Raw genomic sequence first — 17,207 nt, 5'->3', positions numbered from 1 at the left:
GCTGCAGTCAAGGTGGCTTTCATCACTGGAGGTATAATTTGTCTCTGCCTTTCCAACTGCTCCTTCCTCTCATCTCCTGCTCCAGTTTACCAGAACTCATAAAACTCCAGCTCCTGCCCCAAGCTCATGAGGTGCACAGAGACAAGGAGCAGTGCTCTGTGCTGATCAGCTTGTGGCAACTGGTCCATGCTGGTGCCTACTGGGAGAAGCTGGTGGCAGCAGAGCTCTGCCTCTGATCCAGGCTGGCTGTGATCTTTGTGCCTTCAGGGCTCCTTGGGACAGCCACCCGCAGTCAATTGTTCCATTGATTTCAGTGGGTATCAGATGAGATCTTTGGTTCCTGAGGGCAGGATTATCAACCTCGGGTATTTAAGGTGAGGACTCAGCTCCACAGGAAGGTGCATAGATAAGGGACTGGATTTTCGGCAGGGTGAGTTCAGGTATTCAGAGTCAGTGCAAATTCTTGTTTACAAATTCAGGTAGGGAAATCCTCATCCACAGGTGTTACACACCAGCCTCATGCGAGTAACTTGGATCCCCTAGTTTGGAAAATACAGAATTATTGCCTCTCTACAGAAAGCACCTTCTGTAAGGCAAAGAGAGAATCTTTGTCACACTTCTGTGAAGTCACCACAGCACACCTGGCACATGCCACCTCCATCAGAGCCCAGATCTTGTGCCACCACCCTGTGAGTGATGGAAGAGTGTTTTTGCAAACACAGCTCAAGGAATATGATTTCCATATTTCTGTATCCACAGATAATTTAGACCTTGTCCTGAAATCACTCTGAAAAGTCCCAAAAAGTGCCTTTGAAAAGAAGCTGGTGAAGACCCCCATGCCCTTATTGCTCCTCCTCACCCCTCTATCATCCCAACACCTTGGTCTTTATTTGCTAGGTCATCCAGGCATGGCTTTCTCTCCTGTGAAAATGCTCAGGTCATTTGTTAGTGACAACAGGAGACAGATCTTTTGGTGATGTAAATCAATGTCACTTCAAAGCTTCCATGGAGCAATACTTATTTACACCTTCAGATACCAGATCCTTATGTTTTGCTTTTATGTGTGTCAAAGTTTGTTTGTTTGGTTGGGTTTTTTTTCCCTGAAAAGTAGCATTTTATTGCAAATTTCTATAATTAATCAACCTAATTTCTATGGCAATAGACACTATACAAATTAGTAAAATAAATATTCCAGCACAGTTTAATTCTGGCAAAGCCATGCTAAAAACCTTTCCATCATTCCTCATTATGAAGGCAGCAAAACGTGCTTAACAGAATATCTTATCAAAATTAGTGAAAACATTAAACTTCCCAAAAAAACCTCCTTTTGAAAAGTTGTTCTAAGCAAGTTTCTAAAATCTCAGAAGTATTAAATCCTCATTAATATAAGCTCAATGTATTTATGGTGTCAAAAATGTGTTTTATAAAAGCCAAAAGCAGAGTTGCACAAGTTGCCTCATTATCAATAATCTAGCATCGTCCCTTTTATGTGTCATTTCTTTACACAATATACTATCATTTATGACTTTTAGCAAATACATCATGGCAAAGGATTACTCTCATCAGAGGCAGTCTTTGAAAAGGATATGCTAATTTCTAGAGAGCAAGAAAACATCAAAACAGTGCCAGCAAATAGCCAAGGGACTTTCATGTCTTAATATCCTTCAGAAGTGCTTTATCTCCTAGTGCAACGTGTATCATAGTATAAACAGGAAATGAAACAGCCAAGGCATCAAAGAACCACCAGTGCATGGCTGTAATTTTAGATCAGGTTTAATAAAGGTTATCTGCAGCAGGCTAATCAAACAAAAGGGTGTATGTTTTAAAGCGCCATTTGATAATTTTCATTTAAGGCTCCCGATCAAAGAGATCCTAACAATGTCTTACTGACTCCAGATAGATCCCTTTGCCTCACTTTTCAAAGTAGCTTCGTTTATTGCTGGTAAAACTGGTTTTGATGTTCTAATTTTTTAGGTGGAGGAGAGATCAGAAACTGCTCTGGTTTCCTGTGCACCTTAATTTGAAAAGCAATAGAAAGAGAACTGAGAAGGAAATGAGCAAACACCACGAGGGTCAGGAAGATCTCAGGGTCACTTTTGTGAGCTCTCCGTGGACCTTGATGCCCAGACAGCGGCTTCCATCCCAAACAGGATGCAAGGAGAGGAGACAAACCTGGACAGGACTGAGCCAGATCACTGACTAGTTAATGAGAAGGCAAAATAACCTGAAAGTGAGACTGAGGGGAAGAAAAGCTTGATCTCAGCTGGTTGCTGGGGAAAGGCAGGAGGAGCCAGTTTTTGTGATGCTTCTCATCCTTGGCCAGCAGGAGAAGCTCCACTGGCACCATCCACACACCACTGAGGAAGGGAAAATGGCAGCTTGACTGTCCTACCCTAGGACACAACCTGCAGAGATTTTCACTTGTGTTTTGTGACCAATTCCTGGATTGCAGTTTCAGGCCAAATCTGATTCAAGTTCCTGGAAAAAAGGGCTGTTTGCTGATTTCTGAAAGTGGAGTAATCCCACTAGGAGACACTGAGAGAATCTACTCTCTTGTAGCAAGGGAGAGGCTTCTTTGGGATGCCAGTGGAGTCTTCTGTATTCCTGGTTTATTAATTATTCTGTTTGGGGAGCAAAGAGGAAGATGAGAAATTTTTCCAAATGAGAGCTTATCAAAATGGTTTTATTTCTGGCAAGGCTGATATATCCAAGGAGCTAAAGATACTTCTAATATTTTGTCAAACCTTTCTGCACCACTCAAGCCCAGGGATGTTTCAAACTGATTTCCACACAAAGAAGATGTTTCCCATTAAATAGGAATGCTCGCCTTGAAAATAAATATCTCCCTGCCATGGGAGAGTTATGGTGGGATGGCTCATGGAAGAGCAGGAAAAGCTTACAACCATCCCAGTTATCAGGTGCAGGCAGGTCTGACTCTTTTGGGGAGAGGTCTCAGCTTTTTGGGACCAGCCTTCCTCAGCTGTGTCAAGAGGCAGGGGCAGGGCAGGCTCAGCACCTTTTTTGCATCACTGGTGGGGTTTTACAACTTGTATGTTTGTAAGGTTTGTTGTTATTTTTCATGTTCAGAAATCCAAAGCTCTGTAGGGGGGAGTTCTGAAGAAAAACCCAAATAAATAAAAAATTCACCCTTGGGTGCACTTAAAGTGGTTGGTGAGAAATGTGCTGACTCCCAAATGTTCTCCTTCCCACACACTTCACAAAATGCTGGTTTTATTCATATACATGTGTTTATACTTCCTGCTGATGCTCTCCTAAATATTTCAAAGTATCCTTATGAACCAATACACTTTTATCGTGGTATTTGTAGGAGCACAAGACCTTGGTTGTACCCATACAGCCCCAGTTTGCTTCTTTTCCCTTTCAAGTAAATTTTAAATTACCAAAGAAGTGCTGATAGTCACAAAAATCTAGTTACTGGCCATGAAAACTCAACCATAAGTAATCTCCCCAAAACCAGTCCCATGAAATATTCATGCTCTGGGAGCTCCATTCCAGGCAGGGCGGCTGCTTCCAACAGCAAATGCTTTGGGAGAAGGGAAATGGTGATTCCTCTGCTTGCAGAAATGAGGATGCTGCCAAACTCCTTGGCAGGATAATCTGCTAAAAAACAAGAAAATCAGGGTTGGTTTGTTAAAATACCCACAGCAAGTGTTAGGGTCCCACCGTGAGCAGCAGAGACAGCAGTGCCAGTATCCCCTCAGCAGCTCCGTATCGATCCCGACCTATCTGCAGCCACCCTGGATCCCTCCCTGTGCTGGATTACTGCCTCCAGCACAGACACCAATCAATAGCGACTGAAGACTGGTAATGACCAAATGTCAGGGACTTTTCAGCAGCTTTTTTTAACTAATATTGGTGCTTCCTAATCCCGTTATCAAAGGGTACCATGAAAAACACCATGACGGTGGGTACGAGTTGCCAACCTTTCACAGATTCATATACTTGAGACCAGAAGAAACCACTCAATAATCTTTTTTTCTGCTGACCTTTATTTCGTGGGCCATTAGATTTCACCCGTATCAAGTGCAATAACTGGCGTCTGACTGAGGTACAACTTGTGCTTGGCAGAAGCATATCTTCAAAGGAGAAAACCGGTCCTGATTGAAGACATTGGAGCTGGACACTTCACCACCCCTTGGCAGTTTCACTTGGTGGTTATGACAGTTTATTTCTGGGCACTCTTCTGCCTGAGGAAGTTAACTCAGGGCGAGGGAATGTGTGTGAATAAAGACAACAATCCCTTTCTACTTAACTGTCTGCAGACACGAGCACAGGCACAACAGCCATTCACAAACACTCCACAATGACTGCTGTGTCTACAGGTTTTATTTTGACTTTCTCTGCCTCGGGTTTCATCTACTGATCCTTTTCAGTGTGTTCCCCTCCTAAGCAGAGATACACTGGCACACTCTTTCAAACCTTGTCCCCATCTTCTGCTTGGTAATAATCCCCAGAGGCGCACATGACTCCTCATGTCCCCTCCAAATCTTACCTGTCCATTCTGCCATGGCCAAACCAGAGAGCGGCTGAAGTCCTGGCCCAAATTTAATCAGAGTAATAGAGGTGTTGAAGGTTGGATTTGATGATTTTGGAGGTGTTTTCCAACCCTGATGATTCCATGATTCTAAATCTTTAGGTTCACGCCTTGCTTGCCTGTCCATGCACTGAGCTTGGAGGGGTTCTGCATCACCAGCCAGACAGACACCTTGTCACACAGTGGCCTGTGGCAAAGTTACTCACAGGTGTCCCTGTGTGCAGGGCTGGGGCTTTCACTGTCCCTGGAAATGTTCTTTAAGGAGCTGTGCCTGCACTGTGTGTGGGTGCTTGAGCTGTGCACCTCCAGCACAGGAGTGGGCCAGAGCTCCAGGTTTTACCCAGGATTTGTCCTGGACCTCTTCCCTGGACTTTGGGGAAATGTGGACACAAGCTGGCAGGTGGCAAATAAAATATACACAGTGCAAAACATGCCTGAGCTCAGCAAATAGGGTGCCTTAGTCCTAAAATTATCCAAGACAGTCTCCATAATTTTTATGGGAGAAAATTAAGTCTTCAAAGCAAGCAGGAATTTGAACTATTCCCGGTTCAAAGAAAATTGCCACATGTCGACAAACATTAAGAATGATAATATTTTGCTAAAGCCCCAGTAAATCTTTGTGTGGTTTCTCTGCATTTCCTTTCCCATTGCTGTTTGTTGCTCATACATCCACATTCACACTGGGAGGTGAAGGAGGAAAAGCTCCCCATTGAAAAGAGAAGAAAAAAGTAATTTCAATCTGCTGCAATGCCCTGGGATATGCCTTGACTGAGTAACACTGAGTCCTGGGCAGGATGCTGCTTCCAAGCATTTGCTGGGTACCAGAACATCCCAGGAGCTGTCAAACATCTAATCAATCTGTCATATTAACAACTGTAATTAAAAGCGTTAAGCAAATGCACCAAGGGCTGCTCTGGAAGGATGCTAACACCTGGGTTTGCCTCAGTGTTAAATTGCTTCAATTGCAGTTTTAGGTCATTAAATATCTGTGTGTACTCAGGGAACATGAAGAAAAATTAGAAGGACCTGAAAAATGAATTTTGGTGACGTGTTTTGAAGTACAACAGCTCAACTGTCAGTGCTGCCTTAGCAGTAAAGGAGGAAGGTGGAGATGATGAGAAAGGAGCTTGCTGTGCCTGTGGGGACAAACACGTCTCATTCACACAAGTCTGGAGGCAAAATGAAACTCTGTCCCCTCTCTCTACAGAATTATTTCCCCCCAAGCAGCTTTAGGATGAAGCAAATTTCTGAATGGCTTCCTGAAGCAGGACAGCTAGGGGAGACCTATCCCATATCTCCAGCCTCTTCTCATCCACCAGTTGAGACTTGGGGGTGTAGGGGCTTCTGGAGGCACCATTTTACATTTGTTTATTAACTGAGAAGTGTAAAAGTCTAAACCAGAGCATGTGATGCAAACTCCCCCTCCATGCATCTTTTCCAGAAGGCTGGAGCTGACTCCCATCCACAGCTTGATCACGTATGTGTGAAAAGGTTCCAGGCTTGGAAACTTCAGCTGGAGCAGCCTGAGGGTGGTGTTTGCCTCCCAAGGAAGGGTCTGACTCCAGCAGCAAGGAAGGACCTGCCTCTATTCAAACTCTTCCTCCCTCCAATTATTTCCTGGATAAAACTTTCTAGCCCGCGGGCTCGTGGCTCTCCCAAAGTGCTGCACAAACCCGAGCTGTGATTTTAATCCAAATCCCGGTTTGCTTCCCTCCAAGCAGAGGCTGTGCACACATGCAGCAACTGGCAGTGGTTAATGGTTACCACGAGGTTACCACGGGGTTGTAAAAGGAACGGTCACTGAGGGATGAGCACCGGAGAGCTGAGCCCGCCCCAGCAGTGCCCCGCTCCCGAGGCTGCTCCAGGGACAGAAAATCAGGAATGCTGGCTGCCATTCCCCAGCTTGCCCTGAAGGAGCTTGGCTGCTTTGGCAGTGCAGATGACATTAAACAGATGAAGCACAAAAATGGCTCAAATGTGATTATAATACATGTGTGTTGCTGTCTCACCCCCACTTTTAACTTGCACCATATGAAAATAACCTCATCAAGACAGAAAGGCTTTTAGGGACAAGGTTAATTGCAAAAAATAATTGTAAATAAAATAATAATGAGGCCCCAAATGCTGTTATTAGTGTGAGCCAGCAGCTTGATCCCAAATTTACAGAACAAAAAGTTTGCTCTGCACTTGCAAACCATACCATAAAATAGATAAACCACAAGTATCTGCTGGAAACAAACATGGAGCTGGGTTTTGATATGCACCAGGTTATTTTCTGCACCAAAACTTCTGCCACTCACGAGTCTGAAGTCAAGACCCAGGTCATCCATTGACTGCTCAGCATCAGGGAAAGGGGGCACTTCTGGACCCAAAATTAGGTCCCCGTAAGCCCTTCTTCCAGAGAGTGCTGGCCAAAATCCCTGCTCTGACCATCTCCTCTCAGCTTCCCAAAGGACAGGAGGTGGAGCTGGGCATTATCCCTCTATTACAGCCCTGACCAGAAATCTTCCTACTGGACTGCACAGGGCTCTTCTGAGTCTTCATCACAAGGCTTAAAAACCACATGAGGAACTCCTGTGAGGAGAGCAGAGTGTGTGTGTGAGGAGAGCAGAGACCTTCAGGGAGATTTGTGGCCCCTGGAACCACCTCGTGTGGGATTCGCCGTCCCCCTGATGGGAGCACGGAGCTGGGCGAGACTCAGAACTTCTGACAGAGCTTTGCTTTCAAAGTTGGGTTTGTTTAAGTGACTCCAAGGGGTGCTGAGCCACCTGGATGGGAGCCAAAGAAAATGTTGATGCAAATCCTGCAAAGTAAACCTACCCCCTCCTGCAGTCATGTGCCATTTAATTGTTTCGCGTTTTATTTCATACAACGGCCCCAATCCATCAGCCTGCCAAGCAACATGGCTCGTGTGGCAGCATGGAAATCCTTCTGATTTGCTTTCCATCTCTGGCTCTCCCCTGCCAAATGCCTCATGCTGCAATTTTTAGGAAGCTCATAAAAAAAGTTTAGGAACTGAATCAGCTTTGAGGCCAGATGTCCCCAAATACCAAAGCAGTTTGTGTTTGCTGCTCCATGCATGACTCAAGTCCCTGATATTTGACTGGAGCATCCTCTGAATTTCCCATCCCCCAGCCCAAGACAGCTGTAGCTCATCACAGCATCTCTCCATCCAGGCTATCCCTCTAAATCCACTCTCCTTCCCACACTTCCTTAGAAAGACATGGGAGCAAGAGTTTGATCAGTGGGTGTTGTCCTGTCTTTCTTATCTCTCTTTATTTTTATACCAAAATTTGCTTTCCTGTCACAGCTAATTGATTTCTCAGCACTCCAGTGTCAAGCTGTGGTGGTTGTCCATTGGAATCTGAATCTGCTCACAAGAAAGACAATGATCAATACCAGGTGATGCAGAGGCCAACACAGCCTCACTGAGCATCTCTCCTGGAGCTACAGAGCATCTTCTGGAAGCAGCTCAGTTTCTGCCTGTGACAGCATTCATAGGATTCAGTTTCATCCTTCCAGGATGAAATTCTCTCCCCTGATGAGGGCTCAGCATTGTGTTTGCAGGCTGCTCCATTCCAGCACTTTTATTTGGGAATAGTCCATAGGATTAAGCTGGCATTTGGGTTCCTAATCAGATTTTTGGGATGTTGTGCTATTATATGGTCAAAGCGAGGTGGGAAACATAGGAAGCCCATTAAAGACAGGAGAAAAAGGCTCTGGGAAGTGATAAAATAACTCCAGTCTTCACTCAAGTTACTTCTCAGAGAATGGAAGTGCCATCAGCATCACAAGAACTTCACTCTTCCTGCTCCATTCCAACATGGGAGGAGGTGGCAGGGAAAAACCAGTTCTCCTATGAAGCTTTTATTGCTGATGAGCCCCCCCTGGGCAGGGGCAGGCAGGTTTGATGTCAGCCCTCCAGGAGGAGCAGGGGGCAGAAATGCCTCTCTCAGCCCCATGTGGGTTTGTTAATTAAGGTAAATGCTCCCAGAGGGGAGGCAGTGAGTGCTGCTGGGGCTGCCTTGGGACTTCAGGCAGGAAACTCCTCTGGCACCTGAAACAGCTGGTCTTGCAGCTCTGTGGGGATTTTCTAGAAGGCAAGATCCTAAATTTGTTCTCTGCTTTAATGAAATGTGGTGCTCCGAGGTGGGGAGTGAGTTCTGCCCTTGATGTCCCCATCTTGTTCTGCTGGCTTTGGAGGGAGCTCGTTGCTTTTCCGGATCTTGCAGGAGCTGGGGCTCATGCCTGCTGCTTGTTGTTTCCAGTGGGAGTTGATGCAAATAAATCCTGCTGTTCTGATCCACGTGGGTGACAGCAGCCCTGGAGGTTTGAAATAATGCTAAGAACAAACTTCATTAAACTTGCTGTGTGTCATGTGGCCTTCATGCATAAAAAACCCTCTGCCAGCATCCACAGTCTGAGCTGTACAAAACCCAGGGGCTCTTGGTGAACCCATGTTGGGCTTGGAGATTTTTTCGGGTTTCATTGCCAGTCATTAATTTTTTGTTTTGCACAAGTGTTGCACACATAGGTAGGTGTAGTTTTTACAAGCCATCCAAACTGAAGTGCCAGGCCTTTTGAAGTTTGTGCAGCAGATTAATTCAAGATTTTTAGGATCTACTTGTGAGGAGCTTGATGGGGTGCGGGAGGAGGAGACTGGGAACCATCTCTGGGTTGTTCAGAGACACCGGATGTGCATGGCTGGTGAAATGAGATGTGTTATCTGGGAGAGAGGAGTTGAAATACATTTCAAGAGCTGTAAAGAATCTTACAGGAAGATTGGAGTCCAGGCCCTTGGACGGAAGAGATTAAAATGCTTTTGTGGGTTTGGTAGATTAAGGATGAATTTTGTTTTAATTGAAATTGCTCCTATATTTGTCTCTCAGTGGTACCTGAAGCATGAAACACACCTGTGGTCTGTGTGAATCAGCTGAGGAGGCATGAAATGCATTTTGCCAGCCCTGATCCTGCAGAGTACGTGCATGTTTTGGCTGCTGGGTTATGACAACAGAGAGGGGACATTTCAGAGCCATTACTGACATCTGCAGCCTCGCAGGAATGTGTCAGATAGTTAATTATTGTGTTGAACTGTAATTCTATCACACCAGAACATAAGTAGATTGTTTGGGTACTCTTTCCTCCCCCCCTCCCCCTTTGCTGAAGATAAAGGAGTTAAGTTTAATCATTAAATCTCCATCTTGATCCATGTAGGTCACGCACCGAACCAAAGTCAGATAACGCAGCATTTAGCAACCTTATCTCCTTTACAATAAAGAGCAAGCAGGAAGCCGACTTTGTTGTCTGTTCTATTTTTTAATATACGTTTATTTAAAGAAAAGCCATCTCGAAAATGGGGAGGGGGGATGAGATCTTCCAAACAGCAGCTTCTGTAAACAGGATGAAATCAGATAAAGAAATTACTGTAAAAATATTGCCTCATCTCTAAAGCTCAGAACTTTTTTTTCTTTTGCTCTTTTTTATCTTTGAGAAAGATAATGAAAGAGGAAGCTTGAAACCACATTTCCATTGATGTTTGAATACACAACTGCTGGATTTAAGAACTAAAAGAGATCAAAGAGAATGGTTTTCATTCCGATAAAATTATAGCAGTTCTGGTATAGGGTGATGGGCTCATTTATGAACTCTACGACACAAATAGTTGTTCAGGCACCTTTTTTTCCCTTTCCTCTGCTAAGAACTAAATGAAAAATGCCTGGAATTCCTAAGGATTAATTAGGAGTGTGGCTAATAATGTTATAATAGATACATACTAAGAGCGTACGTCTCTCTTTAGGATATTCTCTGGGAGCACAAAACATCTGTACAATTCAAAGGAATGGGAATGCCTGTTCCTTGCTACTGTACATTGCAGCTCACATGACAAGAAATCTTAGCAGCATTAGGTTACCAAAGTGTGTATCCTGACACTGCTCTCTGGTGATTTAATTTTTTATTAACACATATTTTGACATTCATTACTGAGCACAAGCTGTGAGTTAAAGCCATTCATGGATGCAGGGTTAACACAATTATTTATTACATGTTATATTATGTTCTTAAACGGTGCAGTAAAAGTTATCAGGGTCTGTAAAAGGCAGGAGTGATACAGCTGGGATTGAATGGGAGATCTGAGGCTGAGATCCTGTGGAATATCCTTGAGGGTTCCTGTGCCTGTGGAAGGATCTGTTGACCTGGGATGGCTGTGCTTTAGTTCTTGGGGGTTTCTTAGGTGTGGGTTTGGATTTTTTTTTTTGAGTGCTGAGGATTATATCAGGGCTGGTGTCAGCTGCAGCATGGTAACCTCACATTTGCATGCCCTGGGGATGTGAATGTGCTTTAGCACAGTTCATGCAGAAATGAATTTGTCCATGGCAGCCATACAGCCCAGCTTGGCACAGAATCCAGTTTGGTGGATATTGATCCACTTTTTCTTACACTTCCAAATTTGAAGTTTCACAAAAATCCTCTTCCAGGTTGGTCACGGTGCAGTAGGAAAAATATAAACTTTAAAAGTGTTTTTTTGTTCTGTTTTGTTTGGGGTGAGTCTCTTGTTTGTTTAAATGTTGGGTTTGGAATTTTGGTGTCTGAAGCAGGTCATGCTCCCTCCAGATGAGGAGTGAGGGCAGAGTGCTGGGGGGTGTCCCTGCAGGTCACTATCCCATGGAAATCCAGGTCTGAAAGGCTTGGTTTGGGTCAGGGGAGGAAAACTCCCACCCTGAGAGGCTGAGTGCTGGGAACAGATTTGTTTTACTCATGCTGATGATGCAGAGGGAGATCTTGCTTTGCTCTTGGAGCACAAGCCAGCTCCAAAGGTGGTGACCAAGTGCTTGACTAGTGCAGAATCAGCAGAAATCCACAGAATGGGTTGGAAGGGGCCTTAAATATTATCCTGTTCCAGCCTCCTGACATGGGCAGGAACACCTCCCACCTTCCAATATCTCTGGCTTCAGATTTAGTTCTAAACCCCCTTCTCTTGGCAGGAGAGGATCAAACCCAGCCAAGGGGGTTGGTTTGTCCATCCTGGAAAACACCTTGGGGGTGCACAGTGATGGAAAGATGGAATTTTCAGCAGGGCAACATGGTGTTTGCTCCTGGTGCATCCTGCTTGTGCCACCCTTGTGGGGTGGGCACAGCCACTCATTACAGGATAGCTGTAAACAGATTTTTTTCAGTATTTTTTTGAAGCAGACAGAGCCTGATGCAGTCTGTCAGCTGAGCTCCATCTCACCTCCTTTCTCCTTTAGCCTTTTTATTAGAACCTTGAGCAGAATGTGGTTCTTGTGGCCTCATTTCTTCCTTATCAGATGTGGCTTGAACCTCAAAGCAGCACAGAAATGGGTGAGCTCTTACCCTGAATCATTTTATTTAGGGTTTGTGTTTTTTTGCTGGCAGGCTGCCCTCTGTGATGATGCCCAGTGGAAAGGATAATGTTGCTTCAACTTAAAAATAGCCTGTGTTTTCAGGGTGGGCACAGAGGACAGCTTGTGCAATTAAAATGGTGATTATTGAAGTCATGCCTAATAAAGTCATCTGTGACTTGCTGAACTCAAGTTAATGACCATGAAATCCATCGTTAATAACAGGACAGCCATTAGTGGGATGGGTGATGTGCCAAAGGTAGCCAATGGAAAGCGATAAAAATATCAAAAGTTAATGTTTGACAGCTTAAACTGTCACTTGAATATTTTGTCCCCATGGCGACTGTTTGAAGTTTGCATTTTAGTTTTAAATGCCTTTTAAGAGCTTCTTGATAGCTTTAACTTTCCAGCAAGACTCACCTTGTATTTGGAGTTGAGTGCTGGGGTTGCTCAGTGGTGCTTGAACCCCTGTGTGTGTTTATGTCCAGTTTTGGAGCTGGCTGAAGATTATCAAAGCACCACCAGGTCTCCATCCTGCTCAGCAGGAACTGGAGGGAAGAGTGGAATTGCAGGCAGAGCAATAAATTTGGTAAAATGCACTTTGGAAGGGCAGGCATCATGAAAAGTCATGATGGGGAGAGGTTAGGATGTGTTCTGACTGTCATTGCTGTGAAATGCTGCAGGAATTGTTGGAGAAATGCACAAATGCACTTTGCAAAAGTAGGATGAAATGTAGGATGTGTTGTAGGGAGACCAAGTCCTTATATATCCAAACAGAGCCACTCAGGAGAAATACAGTGGTTTAAAACCAGAGCTTTGAAAAGGGCTGGATGTGGCTCCAGTGGTGAGATGGGATCTGGTCGTCCTCTGCAGCTGAGTAATGCTGATGCTCATGGTAGTAAAGCAGTAGTAAAGGAGTTGTAAGTGCACTTGCAGGACTTGAATTTTGAACGTTTCTGCCTTAAAAATGATGAGGCTGTTAGAGAAAACACAATGCAGCAAAACAGCTTTAAATTCCACTTGAAAAGATGATTTGTTTATGACTTCTCAAAATGTGTCAGTCTAGCACAGGAGTGCCAACCACTTCATAAATATTGTAGTGACACTTGGCAATAAAGATGCAGCACATAACAACAGCTGGTTTTCCTCAGATATTCCAAATTACCTGGGATCCCAATCTTTGAGATGCCCTGGCAGAGATGCAAGGATTTCCCAAACCCTTCCATGCTGCTGGCCTAGATCTTGCTGAAATCACAGGAGACAGACTGACAAATGAAGAAAAAAATGCCAGTGTGGAAGGAAAGTGGGAAAACTCCTGTGCCTGCTTCTCCTGCAATGGCAGAGGGAGGCCATGGCTCCAAGGGTTCTGCTGCCCCTCAAGGACAGGGGGAGGTGTTGAGTGGAGGGCACCATGGCAGGGTAAAGCTCCAGCATGGGAAACCTGAGCTTCCTGAACCCTGGAAAGAAGTTGAATTCCTTCAGGCTTTGTACAAAACAACACTTTTCACCCCATGGCATCCCAACTACTCTTTCCAAGGATTTGGCTGTTCAGGAATGGGATTCCTGCAGGTACCATAGATGCTGATTGCTCGTGTGGGGCAGTGGCCAGAGACATCCTGTCACTGGGGCTGGTTTAGCTTCATTTCCACTGGCATCCCTTGAAACTGTTGTAAACCAAAAATAGTGTTTCCTTCTGGTTGAAAAAATTCAGAATAACATTTCTGGAAACACCGAGGAAAAATACAGTTGTACAACATATAAAAAATAAAAAAGCCAAGGTTACTTAAGTCATACAGAAATTACTGACCTAGGTAAATATACAACAATGAATAATATAATATTTATTTATTCCAGATCAAAATGATCCATACCTTTTTTCTTTTTACTGGGAATAAAGTTCATCTCCTTACAAACCAAACCCTGTTGGAGCCATTAAGAAGTCATTAATTATTTTGGTTGTAGGTGGCTGGAATGTCATGGTGATGAAATATGCATTTCCTCGTGCTTGCAGAGTCATGGCTTTGTGTTCATCACGTAGGCAGCCCAGGTTTGCCTGCAGAGAGTGGCAGGCATGTTGTCTGTTTGGAAAATGGAGGATCTGGTTTGTCTTTTGGGTTGTGTTCATGCATATTAACACAGTTCACTTCCCCTGGGAAGAGTTCCTGGTGCATGGGAAGGAGGAGGAGGAAGAGGAAGACAGCAGTTCCCAACAGGTTGGGGTGCCATGGAGTGAGGTGCAGCAGGCTGCTCCAAAAACCCAGCCCAAGGGCACAGCAACCCCATAAAACGCCAGGAGTGCCCATGCTGGTTCCAGGTGGGACTGAACCCAGCTGTGATGCCCAGGGTGGAGCAGGGCACTGGTGACAGCCCCGGGCACGGTGGCTCCTGTGGGTGTGCTGGATGTGCCCCCCAGGCAAGGCTTGTCCAGCCCTGTGGTGCTGTGTCACCACTTCCAGCTCGGAGATCAGCCTCCAGCACAGTCCCCAGGCCCTCTGCAGGACCTGCCCCATCCCAAACCTTCTCCTCCCACCCTGGGGCAGGAGCTGCACCAAGCCCAGGCTGAGCACCTTGCGCGTTCCCCGGCTCTGGCTCCTCGATCTCCAGAGCTTCTCCTCTGGCTGTCACGTCCCAGGAATGCTGCAGATCAGTCATCTCCGAGGTTTTAAAGGGGCTCAGGATGAAGGGGAGATCCAGGGTCTGCTGCATGAGCTGCTTGCGCCCATTCCAGGAGCTCCACAAAGTCAAGCATGAACCTTGCACTGCCACCGCTGCTCTGTGCCTGTCCCCATCCAGAGGGCATCCAGGCACCAGCTTCTCTCCATCCTCTCCCCTTGCAGGCTCCCAACAAGTCCCTCAGGGGAAACAGATGCACAGACTGAGGAGTTGCTGGAGGAGGAGGAGCACAGCCAAGTCCCTGTGTGATCTCCTGTTGCTCTATCTCCATGCTGAAGTGCTCGTGGCACTCTCTCAGAAGCGTGTTTTCCATATAGATTGTCCACCTGAGGATACGGGATCCCTTTGTAGGCATTAGCTGTTTAATTGAGTTTCACTGTACTTCTCTGAGGCAGAGAAATTATGCTCCCTGGATTTTTACACCTATGTAAACTGAGGCATGGAGAGGTTATATATTTGTAGGAAAGTCCAGAGGCATTTTTGTAGGAGATCTGGTTTGGGGGGTAGTAGTTGATCAGGAAAGAAAAAAAAAGAGAAGTCCTAAAAATCAGGAGGGAAAAATCCAAAGCCAGAAAAGCCTCAGAATAGGGGAAATAATTTTTCAGAATGCTACACATTGAAGCAATTTTAAATAAAGCATTTGGAAACAAAGCGCAGCACTTAGCTCAAAATTAAAATCTTCTGGTGGGGAATGGGTTCTGCTTCAAACACCACGGTCTTAAACACAGGTCAGCCCTCAGTTTAAGAAGGAGCAGGAGGATTTTCAGTGCTAAATTAGAATTGCCAAAGGGGTGAGCAGCACAAACAAGAAGGGAGAGGGGAAGGATTCTGGGAGCAAGTCAGAGCTGCGGACAAGGAGGCGCAGAGCCTGTGAGAACCCCTCAGCCTGGCTGAGAAAACCAGTTTTGTTTAGCTAAGCCCCAACTCAAACACACTTGAAAACTCAGAGTTTTACCAGGCTGCCACCGAGCTGTGAACAAGTCCCTATTGTCTGGGTGAAGAATGGCTCTCCTGTCACCCACGTTTCGGGGACGCCGGGGCGCGAGTCTGGCTCCTCGGGGCAAACCAAGCATGGCGTAGGCTTGGAGTGAACTGGAAACACCAACAGTTCTATGTGCAGTGGGCAATGCCAGCCCTTGGTCTTGCTCTGCCTGCTCCTCTCCCCCCCAGGGATCCACCCTGTGACCCCCAAAAGGAGGGGAAGGGCCACTGGCTGGTGTCTGGCATGTCCCACACAGCTTGGGATGGGAATGGTCGTGCCACGGTGTGCAAAGGGCTTTTCCCTGCTGAGGAGCTGGGAAATCATGGCTGCACCCAGCCTGTGCTCGGTCCCTGTGGTGCAGGGCACTCACCCAGAGGGGAAGGCTGAGTTTTGGCAGCTCCCTTTTCCTGCACAAGCCAGGAGAAGGGAGAATAAAGGGATTAAAGTGTGGTGCCACAAGCCCCTGACCCTCACCTGGAGACCGTGGTGCTCAGTGTGGCTGTGGAATCAGGGGCATTAGAGCTGCAAATGATGCTGGTCACCACTTTGCAGAGCAGGGGGTTTATCTGTGGGCAATTCATGTCCCACAGAAGCTGGGGAAAAGAAAGCAGTAATTGGAGCTCGTGCCCATTTAAAATACCTTACATCAGAACTGAAGAACTGAAGCCTGTTTTTTTCCATTGCAGAAATTATTTGGCCTTGAACCATCCAGACCTCACTTGCTATTCTGCAATTGAATAGAGCCTTTTGTGAGGATTTTTAAAAATAATTACTACAAAGCACTTCAAGAGGAATTCTGATTGTCGTCTAGTTTTCATTTCATGCTTTCATGACATTTTTGTTCAAGGATGAATCTTTTATGAAATGTCTGTTTTAGGTTACACCCTCCAGAACCTTATTATTTGCCTTAAAAATTCCATCAGGGGCAGGAGCATATTCTTTAAGCTCTCCCATTAGTATAACTAAATTCATCAGAGTAATATTACTATTCATGCAAAATAGGTGTCGTCTTTCTTTAAACCTCTTGGCAAGTGGTTAAACTGATTTTAACAAGTATGCAGTGCCAACTTCTTAAAGCTTTGAAAAGTCTGAAGATTCCCAGGCTGCAAAGGACTATTTACATGGTTAAAATTATACACATATCCCCTCTACTTAAAACTGTCCCCTCATCACTTAAGACCCTTGCAAATCCATTCTGACTTCAAAAGAAGGAAAAGTTCCTCTTCCAAGAATTTTTTTCCTCCCTGTTAGCTCAGCCTAGGCTTTCCAGGTTGTGAGAGCCACTGGGTTTAGCTCGAGGGCCAAACTGAGCTTGGAGTTTCATGGGCGCTTCTGCCATTGAGAGAGGAAATTAATGGAAGGTCTTGTATTTTTAAAGCCTATTGAAAATGTAATTTTAGAGAGAAAATACTTTGGAGATGGCATTGCCTACTCTTGTAATACATCCCAACAGCACAAGTGATGCCAGGAAATCCTGAGGGACACTTTCTCCCAGGCTGATTATCAGGTGTAGAAATTACACCTTGACTCCTTGGCTGTCCCCACCCATCCAAATCCTGACTCCTTCCCTCAGTCTCTGCAATGAGTGACTCTGAATGACCCCAGTGCTCACAAAAGGAGCACTTCAAAGTTGTAT

This window comes from Passer montanus, unplaced genomic scaffold, assembly GCF_014805655.1.
Source record: "Passer montanus isolate IOZ18808 unplaced genomic scaffold, ASM1480565v1 scaffold35, whole genome shotgun sequence".
NCBI lineage: Eukaryota > Metazoa > Chordata > Aves > Passeriformes > Passeridae > Passer > Passer montanus.
This window is presented reverse-complemented; position numbering follows the sequence as displayed.